Source organism: Meles meles, chromosome 1 (assembly GCF_922984935.1).
Source record: "Meles meles chromosome 1, mMelMel3.1 paternal haplotype, whole genome shotgun sequence".
NCBI lineage: Eukaryota > Metazoa > Chordata > Mammalia > Carnivora > Mustelidae > Meles > Meles meles.
The window spans coordinates 150,571,759-150,583,780 of NC_060066.1; positions in this window are offsets into that span (position 1 = coordinate 150,571,759).

A 12,022-nucleotide genomic window follows, 5' to 3' on the forward strand; every position below is an offset into this window, starting at 1 on the left:
TTTTTTTTTCCTTTCACCTACTTAACTAATGTTGTTTTAGTTCTGCATGTTTAAATAGAAATGGAAAGCAGAGAAAAGAGAGACATAAACCTGCCCATTTCAGTCTGAACTACACCTGGAGGATGACGGGCTTGTACTCCCCTTTTAAGATGAACCAAACAACCTTGTGCATAGACAGAAAATTTCATCCTAGAAGGGTAAAGGCCCCAAAATATACATGCCTGACTGTCTGCCCCATTCAGCTGCAGGCTCTGAAGATAGTTCACCTCTAAATTCCAACCTCCTTCCACTGAGCAGCCAGAATATTTTTCATCCATAACAAATAGTTATTGATTTCCTACCATATGCCATGCACTTTTCTAGAGACAGAAGAAAAATAACGGTTGAGACAAAATCCATGCTTTCACTACACGAGTAAGCAAATAAACAAGATAATTTTGCAGATGATAAATATAGAGAAGACAAGAAAGCAAAGTGGTGAGATTGAAAATGCCTAGGGTCTCTGCTGGGGGTTTCTCAAGAAGGGCTCAGGGAACCCTGGCCTGAGTGAGCAGTACCCAGTAAGGATAGCCCAGAGGCTGGCCATGTCAGGCAGAGGCAATTTCAAGTTCAAAAGTCTGGGACTGGAATGAGCTTTAAATTTGGGACGTGTGAGGAAAAGAAAAGGTGGAGTGCCATGAAGGGTGTTGGTGGGGAAAGTAGAAATGAGGCTGCAGATCGAGGCAGGCAAGCAAACAGATCAAGTAGGACACTGGGGGCTGTGGTAACATGACCGGATTTCAGACTCACTGGGTGATAGGTTTTTACATAAGCCTACATGGCTGCCCTAACCTCAGAATCTCCTATATCCAGGAGATCCTTGGAGTGCCTGGCTGGCTCAGTCAGTAGAGCATAACACTCTTGATCTTGGGCTCATGAGTTCAAGCCCCATGTTGGGCATGGAGCCTACTTTAAAAATATATATATATGTCCTTGATGAGCCTTCTGCTTTAACTTCCATTACTTTTACTACCACAGTCCTTACTCCAGCCTTTTCCTGCCTAGGGTCCAGCTGGAGCCATCGATAGTGATAATCAGTAGGGAAAGGAATCTGCTATCAAAGCCTTTACAGAAAATGCAAATCTGACTTTGTCAGTCTTGTGTTACAACTTCTGTGAACTTTTCCTGACGCTACATTTTTTTTTCCTGGTGTTTTTTTGCACTATGATATTAATAGTAGCATTTAAGATCTATTACGGTCATTTATTATGCCCTAAGCAGTGTTTGGAGGTTTCATACATGTTAACTCATCGAATCTTCACAACACACCTGTGAAGCTGGAAATGTTTATCATTCCCACTATAGATGAAGAGCCTGAAGCATAGATTTTGCCCACCGTCAAACAGCTCCTAAGTAGGAGAGCTGGGATTTGAATACAAAGAGTAGGTCTCCAGAGCCTGAATGCCGAGGCATTAGGCTTTGCAACATCCCAAAAGTCCTGTTAATAGTGCTGTGCATTTGACCAATGCTGAATTTCTAAGAGAACCAGCAGAGAGGAATTATTTAAGAAATGTGACATCCTAATAACAGGAGCCTACAATGTGCCTATTATGAAGCTTTATACATGTGTTTCTTTATTTAATGCAGCCCCCCCCCCCAACACACACAAACATGTCTGCTGCCATAGTCAGTTTCAGGTACCACTACCCTGCTACTTCTCAATATCTAGCAAGGCTCTAAGCACCCTCCAAGGAGAGCCTGGGAAAGAACCCTTAGGGTCACTCCTTAAGGCTAGAGGACTGCCTGTTTTTAGCCATGTAGGGAAACATTCAGGCTGGCCAACAGTCCAGGCAGAGGTTCAGTAGCAATTCTGAATAATGGAAGATGACAGATGCCCGTACCCTTCTCTGATTGGTTTGGTTCACCTGTTGCTGGAGCTTATTTGTTTAGGGACTCAACCAGGCAATCCCATCTGACACTCGGAAGGTGTGCCATCCGTGTTCACAGAGTCCATGAATGGTGTCCCTGAAATGCTAACAAATTCAGCCTCTCACATTTTATTTGTATCCTTTAAAAAAACACAGTTCTTTGTTCTCTTCCATTTTCTTGGTTGACTCTTATCTAAATACATCTATAGCACATACTATGGGCCTGACTCTGCTGTAAGTACTTAATAATTTGAGACCTTGAAATTCACAACAACCCAATGGAAAGGCACCACTGTGCTCTGTTTTGCAAGTAAAAGGAACTAAGACATAGAGAGATTGATTTACCTTCTAAATTCACAAACTAGTAAATAATAGAGCCAAATTTCCAATGTGAGAAGCTTATCTCCAACTTCTCAGCAATCGACCACTTTGGCCTGCCCCAATATGGATTGTTCTGTCACTCCTCATGCCTCACTAGCCTTGTGGAAAAAGTGAGACGTCATTTATGATTATGCTTAGATTATAGTGTCTTGAAGCTGCTATACCTTCACTTCAGGTCATTTTCATTTTCCTAGAATTCACTCTCCACATTTGTGTAATCTAGGAATTATAAATTACAAATCTCTAGAGTTGCTTATACTGTGTCCATAAATCAATCCTTGTCAGAACTCCCCTGTTGCCAATGGCATCGTTCAAGGCTCAGCTCCACAACTGATGGGGTCTCACACTCCCCCAAGTGGTTCCAACTGCCCCCAGCCTTAGAGCTGGCTACCCGCAGTAGACTGTCATTGTTAACAGTGGAGCCTTTGCCCATTTAAAAGTGCCAGCAATTCTCCAAGATATAAAACAACTTGTCTCCATGGATTCATAGGCCAGAGAAGGATGTGTTCTCCTCACTTCCATTTAATCAGAAATTAACCACAACAAAGCTACCTGGACCTGCAATAGCACCCCCTCCAGTGGCAAAGAACTTTCAGCTCATACACATGTCCATTCCTCAGAAGACACACCGACTCTGAATGGGCTCCTAAATCCGTTATGTCCTGCCCTGTACCTCACACCAGCAGTGCCTACCTCCCCCCCAAGTGGGCCAGTCATTGCTGTCCTCCCCCCACCAGTCCACATGCTTTCTCTCTTTATACTGGAGTGCTCTTAGAGCCTTCTTTTCTTCTTTCCAATATTCTGGCATTGTCTGGATTAACCCTAGTAGATAAGACTTCTTTTTTTCTTTCTATGCTAAACTTCAGTAGGGCAAAAGAAGTCAGGTTTCTAATAATTTTCTATGCTCCATTCCAGAAGACTTCTTTGGGCTTTCATGAAAATCCCTGGTTCTGTACAGTGGGAAGTGCTTCCCAACTTACGGACAAGTTGTTCAAAGAAGGCTATTGCCTAACATTTATCTATGAACAGACCTATAGCCTTGGCCCCATCCATTCACAGCAACTTACTACATTTTGCTTCAAGATTTTCTTGGTCTGCCACTGTGACTTTTGTCCATCCTCACTTTATTGCAACTTTTAAGATCTTAAACACAGATATTTTGAGGTATTATGCTCAAATCTGTAATTCAATGTTCATAAATTATAGACCTTTCCCTCAGTCTCTAAGCTTCCTTGATTTTTTCAAAATCTCTAAATTCTTAAATTGTTCTATATTCACATTTTTATACTGTTCTTATTTAACAGTACTAACTAACAGAACTAACAAAATAAGTAAATGATGTGCAAACTATCTTTCACAGCAATGTATGTGTGTTTATTCCAACCCAACAATGAAAAAATGTAGATGGAATCATTTTCAGGATGACTTCCAAAAAATAACACCTATAGTTTTAAACATTTATCAGGAAGAGAAAAACTCCCTAATTACAAATCTCAATTTGACTATATCCTAAAGCTCATTCAGCTTTTCCAACACAATATTTGCTGAAGAGAAGGTTCTGGGTTCACACATACCAGAGTGATCCTAATTCTGAATTAATTCTCAAATGAGTTCTCTTCCAGCCACAGCCCTTCTTTGAAACACAGGAAATTTGAAAGAAGTTAATTTCTTGTTTGTTCTGGAAAAGAGGATAGAATCCAGCTGAATCCCCCTGAGCAGCAAATCCAGAGGAAGGAAGGAAGAAAGGGGAATGGCTCATTTAAAATTGTCTCTTGGGGTGCCTGGGTGGCTCAGTGGGTTAAAGCCTCTGCCTTTCGCTCAGGTCATGATCCCAGGGTCCTGGGATCGAGCCCCACATCGGGATCTCTGCTTGGCAGGGAGCCTGCTTCCTCCTCTCTCTCTCTCTGCCTGCCTCTCTCCCTACTTGTGATCTCTATCTGTCAAATAAAAAAAAAAAATTAAAATTGTCTCTTTCCTGGTTTCTTAGAAGAGAAAGTAGTTTTTAATTCTTTACCTAAGCTTCCTTGAGATACGATGGCAGGTTGACGAGTGTCCCTCCCAGTTCAAGTCCAACTAGAATATGAGAATGGGACCTTATTTGAAACAGTATCTTTGCAGATATAACTAAGTTAAAATGAGGTCATACTACATTAGGGTGAGCCCTACCTCCAGTGACTGGTGTTTTGTAAGAAGAGGTGAGGGTACCCAGAAAGGCATTGGAGGAAGACTATGTGAAGACAGGGGCTGAGACTAGAATTATTCTGCCACAAGTCTAAGAACATCGGAGATCACCAGAAGCTGGAAGACAAGGAAGAACTCTTTCCTAGAGCCTTCAGAGGAAGCAGGGCTGCATACCTTGAGCCCAGACTTCTAGACTCCATAAATGTGAGAGAATAAATTTCTGTTGTTTTAAGCCAGTGAGCTGGTGCTAGGTTGTTACAGCAGGCCTAGGGAACAAGTACACAGGAGAATATTCATTTGCTCATTTCACTCTGCTGATTTGGGCACTCCAGAATACAAGTTTAAGAAGACCTGGATAAGTCACACTTGTGCCTGGAGTTTTTACCAGTAAGAGGCACAGACTCTGGTGCCAAGTTCCCTGGTAGATTATTTTTGCTCAGGTTGCCATAACAAAATACCATAGCCTGGGTGGCTTAACAGAAATGTCTTTCTCTTTTTTCTGAAGTCTAAGATAGACGTGCAGGCCAATTAGGTTCTTGGGGAGAGCGCTCTTGCTGGCTTGCAGATATCTACCTTCTAGCTACACCTTCACCTAGCAGAGAGAGAGAACACAAGTGATCTTTGTTACCTCCACTTCCTACCTTCTTATAAGGACATCACAAATCCCATCAGGTTAGGGCCCTACCCTACAACTGCCTTTACCTTAATTACTTCCTAAAGTCTCTCCAAATACAGTCATGCTGTGGATCCAATCAATCCATAGTACCAAGGTTTAGTACATATCTTCGACATTTTTGCCATGTAATCCAATGCATGCTTTTTAATGTCTCTGTTTCCTCCTCTGTAAACTGGAATACCAACAACATCTACTTCACAGGGTTATTGTTAAGAATAATGTGTAGGAGCATATCTAAATTATTTTCAACAGCTCCTGGTACACACTCAACAACCCATAAGGATTAACTATAACTGTAGTTACCAGGATGTACATAAATCATGATCTTCTATTTTTCATCATCAGTCCTATGAAAGAAAATGGTTCTTTTCATAATTATGGCATTTTAGAAGACCATGATATTCAATGGCAGCAACACTTCCAGATCCTCAGGGTAAAATTTCCTTTGGCATCATTCATAGAATTGTGTTATCTCCCAAGTTCCCACAATGACAAATATTTGTAACATTTGTACAGTGACACAGCTCCTATTGCTATATGTCAATACATGTCCCCTTGGGGGCCATAATGAGATCATTGACCACATGAAAACCAGAAAAAAATCTGCTGGAGATCCTTTACTGTCTACTTTACACATTCATGTTTGTCTTTTCTTAAGAGGAATACATACAAGATGATGATGTAGTACTGGTATCTGCAGAATCTTCATTTACATGTCACTCTGTTAAGTGTGGCTTTTCTTCTAAATCACAAGTTTCTTGTAAATTACTTACTTCTCTTATGTACGTATAAAGAACAGAATGATGGCTGCCAAAGAAATTTCACCAAGTAAAAGATTCCAGCTTCATAACTGTGTTATCTGATGCTTCAGAAAAGTGTAACTGCAATAATGACTTGAACTTTTCATATAATCTGTGGGCAAAAATAAACTTCTTCAAAGATAATTCTTTCAAGTGTTAAATAGCTAGCTTTCTTGTAGATTTTTTTTTGTTAATCCAGTTAGAAAATTTAGCACTGCAGTGTTAAAACAAATACAAATGTTGAAGAACAGCATTATTGTACCGACATTTTTACTAAGTTGAAAATATAGACAGAGACTCTTAAATTAGGTATAGTGCACATATAATTTTCATTTGCATTCAAACAAATAGCAATGTTTTGAAAATAAAAATAAGAGCTATAATTATCAAATTTGCAAACACACACATATGCAAATACATTAATTTACCACAAAACTTTCTTGATTAATGTTAAATACTCCATATAAAAATATAAGTATTTCTACATGAGAGGATGTAACTTAATCCTTCGCTGCCCACATCAATAATATTTTGGAAATGTTTGATTCTTTGAACAACTGCTTTGTCAGTAAAGCTAAGGATCCTAAAATAGTATTGAACATTTTTTAAAAATCCTCTAAATATTGATATATTTTTTATCAAAACAAGAAATTAAAAACATGAAGTATTCAGCAAATGGAACACTTTCCCGATATTTCAGGTCTAAAGATTTTGGCAGCTCAAAATTATTGACAGTTTGCAAACAAGAACACACTGAGAGTATAATCACTTTCAAATTAACCTACAATGCACATTCAAGGCATATTTGAAAAAATATTTAAAAAATAAAATTAATAAAGCCATGGTAACTTTTTGTACTTAAAAATACCAGTGATATAGTATTAGAGATAGTTACAGCTAAGCCATGACTAAAGTGTGTGAAAATGTGTAAGAATAATTATTCAGGTTCTGATAATTTTCAAGGAAGTTATTTTGGTTTTGAATGTTGCTTTAACAACTACTGATGGGAAGACATTTTTAGTTGTGACAATATTTCTTGGATGTATTTATTTTACAAATTGAATTAAAATTTAACATTTAATAATTAAAATTAGCATCCAGTTTGTCCATTCATAAGAGCAAATTTCAAAATCCTATCCTCTTAATCCATTTTATTGTCTTTTTTTACTCCTCAAAGTGTTCTGGTGTGGAAGATAAATGTATCTTGAAAGACTGACTTTTATAGGCGTACCTGGGTATTGTGGCTTTGGTTTCAGAACACCTCAATAAAGTAAATCAAATTAATTTTTTGGTTTCCCAGTGCACATAAAAATTATGTTTCCATTATACTGTCATCCATTAAATGTGGAATAGCATATGTCTAAAATAACAATGTACATCCCCTAATTAGAAAAATGTTTTATTGCTAAAAATTACTAACCATCATCTGAGCTCTCAAGTCATAATCTTTTTGCTGGTGGAGGTCTTGCCTAGCTGTTGATGCCTGCTGACTGATCAGAGTGGTGGCTGCTGAACGTTGGGGTGGCTACAGCAGTTTCTTAAAACAATGAAACAAGTTTCTTAAAACTTGCCACATTGATTGACTTTTCTTTTCACAAGTGATTCCCCTGTAGCATGCAATGTTATCTGATTGAATGTTACCCACAGTAGAACTTCTTTCAGAATTGGAGTCAATCCTCTGAAATCCTGCTGCTGCTTTACCAACTAAGTTTTTTGTAACATTCTAAGTCCTCTGTTGTCATTTCATCAATCTTCACAATATCTTCAACTGGAGTAGATTCCATCTCAAGAAATCACTTTCTTTGCTCTTCTAGTTCTCTTGCTATTTTTACATCTTCAGTTACTTTCTCCATTGAAGTCTTGAACCCCTCAAAGTCATCTATGATGGTAGAACCAACTTCTTCCAAGCTCTTGTTAATGTTGACATTTTGACCTCATCCTATGAATCACGAATGTTCTTAATGGCATATAGAATGGTGACTCCTTTCCAGGTTTTCAACTTACTTTGCCCATATCCTTCTGAGGACTCACTATCTATAGCAGCTATGAAATCTATTTCTTAGATAATAAGATTCGAAAGTCAAAATTACTCCATGATTCATAGGCCACAGTTAGTAGGCATGAAAACAACATTCATCTTGTCATGCATCTCCACCAGAGATCTTGAGTGACCAGGCACATTGTCAATGAGCAGTAAGATTTTAGTAAGAATTTTTTTCCTTAACCAGTAGGTCTCAACAGTGACAGAGCTTAAATTATTCAGTAAACCATACTGTAAACTGATGTGCTGTCATCCAGGCTTTAGTGTTCCATATATAGAGCACAGGCACAGTAGATATAGCCTATTTCTTGACACCTTGGGACTTTTATAATGGTAATGAGCATTTTATAATGGTAATGAGCATTGGTAATGAGCTAAAGTCACTAGTTGTTTTAAGCCCTACCAAGAGAGTCAGCCTGTCCTATATGTTTTGAAGCCACACATTGACTTCTCCTCTCAAGCTATGAAAGCCCTGGATGGCAATCTCCGTCCAATATAAGACTGTTTGAACCACCTTGAAAATCCGTTGTTTCATGTAGCCACCTCCATTAATGATCTTAGCTAGATCTTCTGGATCACTTGCTGCAGTTTCTACACCAGCACTTGTTTCTTCACCTTGCAATTTTATGTTATGGAAATGGTTTCTTTCCTTAAAATTTGTAAGCTAGCTGCTAGCTTCCAACTTTTCTTCTGCAGCATCCTCACCTCTCTCAGCTTTCATAAAATCTAAGACAGTTAAAGCCTTGTTCTGGATTAAGCTTTGGCTTAAGGGAATGTTGTGGCTGGTTTGATCTTCTATCTGGATCACTCAAACTTTCTCCAGATCAACAGTAAGACTGTTTCACTTTCTTATAACTTGTGTGTTCACTAAAGTAGCATGTATAAGTTCCTTTAAGAACTTTTTCTTTGCATTTACACTTGACTAACTATTTGGTGCAAGAGGACTAGCTTTCAACCTGTCTCAACTTTGGGCATGCCTCCTCATTAGGCTTATTTCTAGCTTTTGATTTAAAAGGAGAGACATACAACTCTTCCTTTCACTTGAACATTTAGAGGACCTCATAGAAGCATTAACTGGCCTAACTTCATTCAATATTATTGTGTCTCAGTGAATAGAGAGGCCTGAGGAGAGGGAGTGAGATGAGAGAACAGTTGGTCAGTGGAACAGTCAGCATACTCAAAACATTTATTAAGTTCACCATCTTCCATGGTCCTGGTTTGTGGCTTCCCAAAACAATCACAAAAGTAAATCAAAGATTACTGATTACAAATCATTATAACAAATGTAGTAATAAAAAAGTTTTAAATATTTCCAAAATTACCAAAATGTGACCCAAAACCAGAATGTGAGTGAATGCTGTTAGAAAAATGTGCCTACAAAATGTGCCACAAACCTTCAATTCATTAAAAAAAAAGCAATATATGTCAAACAAAATAAAGCAACGCACAATAAGTTATGCCTATACTCTGATAGTCATAAAAATCATTTAAAGCTAAAAAGTGACATGATGCAGGTTATAAACTCTATATACATAAAATAGACATATTCTTCTATATTTTAGGATTTCTTTATCTGCTATAGAATTAGTAACATTATAAGCCATAAATGGAGAGCAAGTAAACACCTATTATAACAATGCCATTAGAAATGATAATGTGGTAACAGTGGAGATGATGAGTATTCAGATTTGAAATCTAGCTCAAGAGTAGAATCAAAAGCATCAGGTTAGATGCTTTGGTTTGGTTATGGGAGAAAAACAATGAGAAACCATGCAAGTGGAGATGCTATTTTCAAAGATTATAAAGGATGATATTTGCTGACAAGAGGTGAAAAGCTTGCAAGTACAATTTGGGACAAAGTTGAGATGACTATTAGATATCTTAGGGATACTGGCAAGAAGATAGTTGAACATATGAGTCAGGTATAGAAGAGAACTGGTCTGGAGATATAACTGAAAATCATGAGATATTTAAGCAGCACTTAAATTCAGAAGATTGGACTAGGTCACCCAGGAATAAATCTAGGCGAAGAACAAAGAAGTCAAGAAACTAAATCTCAAGGCCACCTTTTATAGAGAGACCACAACGTGAAACTGAAGAGGAATGTCCAGTGTAACCAGAGAAGAAGGATACACTGGAAGGCATGTGTAGGAAATGTTCCAACAAGACAAATGATTAACTTTATAAAATAGTGAAAGCCAAGTCTGAGGGGAACTGAGAATTGACCATTGGACTTAGTAATGTAGAGGTCATAGCTGACCTTGACAAAAGTCATTATGGTGAAGTGACTAGAGAAGTAAAAGAATATGCTTTTATATACTTAAGCTTAAAGAATGAGAGACAAAAAGAGAGAGAAACAGGGATATGTAGGTAGTATGCCAAATAATTGTTAAATCTGGGTGATAGGAATATAAAATTTCATTATCATATTCTAATTTTGTGTATGTTTGAATTTTTCTGAATAAAAACCTTAAAACACAGTAAAAGTAGAGAATTGGAGAAACAATTACACACAACTTTTCTTAGTTGCTTTCTTATAAAAGGGAGATGAGAAATGGGGCTGGGGATGCTAGCTGGAGAGGAAGTAGAGCCCAGAGAGAGTTTTTTCTCAAGTATATGAAAAAGAATAATTTATTTGCATGATGATAGTAATGATCCAGTAAAGAGGCAAAATTTGTGGTGCAGCACAAAAGAAAAAGAGGAGACATGCTAGAAAGATAATTGAGCAGATAAAATGGAGGGCAGATTCAATAAAAGTTTGACTTTAGATAAGGGGTTATAGGAGTGACGTAGGGACTGTGGACACAGTTGACGTTTCATGGGGGTTGTGATGGAGAAAGTATGTGGCATCTTTATTTCAATTGTTTTTCTGTCTTTAGTGAAGTAAATAAGGTCATAAGCTGAGAGTGAAGATGGATAAGAGAGTATTTTAAATTTAAGAAGAAAGCAAGAAATAGTTACCTATGAGAGCAGCAGAGTGAAAGGACTGAGTTCCAGTGAGCAACCATCATGGTTGTGTGCTTTTTTCCTCCACTGTAGGCAGGAACCCCAGTGTAAATGTTGAATACAAAGAGTTGAATTCATTTAGTGTATAGATTTTTCAGACTTACAAAAAAAAAAAACAAGACAATGAAAGCCACAGCCAAGGCAAAAAGAGGAGAGAGTAAAGAGGTTATAGAGTCTGTAGGTCATACAGAATCTAACAGTGATAAGAATCTGGGCTATGAGTGTATTTGTATGTTAACTGAATTAAAACGTAAAATTGTTTTCACTAAGACATATTACAATAGTGGAAAGAGCCTGAAAATTGGAAAAAAATATTGAATTTTTATATTCATGTATATTTATGTACAGTATACTATAAAGATGGTTATAATATATTTTTAACTCCTAAAAACAGTAAAATAAAAAAGCAAGATGCATAGGCAATTCACAAGAGAAGCTAATAAACATATGAAATGATGTCCTACTTTATTAGTAATTAAGAAAAAAATAGATTAGGGTCACAATGAAATATCATTTCATAGTAATCGAGTTGGCAAAAATTTTAAGAGTTGCTTAATATCAAATGTTGGCAAAGTAGCGAAGCATCAGGAACATTTATACATCGCTGCTGGGACTGGGAATTGGTACAATCACTTGGGAGAACGTATAAAAATAGCATTGTAAAAAAAAAATCATTTAAATGTTTATAGCAGGAGAATGAATAAATAAATATTTTATATTCATACCATAACCGAAAAGAATGAATATAAATAAACCTCACGAACACTATGTTGGATGAAAAAAAAAAATGAAGTTACACATTGAAACCAATTATATAAGGATTTAAGTATTCAAGACAACATTATGTATTCCTTAGGGATATATGCACGTATAGAAAACTGTAAAGAAATTCATGATAGTGCTAAATAAGAATGTTAGGCTACTTCTTAGGAGACATTGACTGTGTCCAGTAAAGATCTATAAAGGAAATTTAGCTGTATCAAGCTATTTTCTTGAGCCAGCAGATAAGTATGTGGCTACTTGATACAGT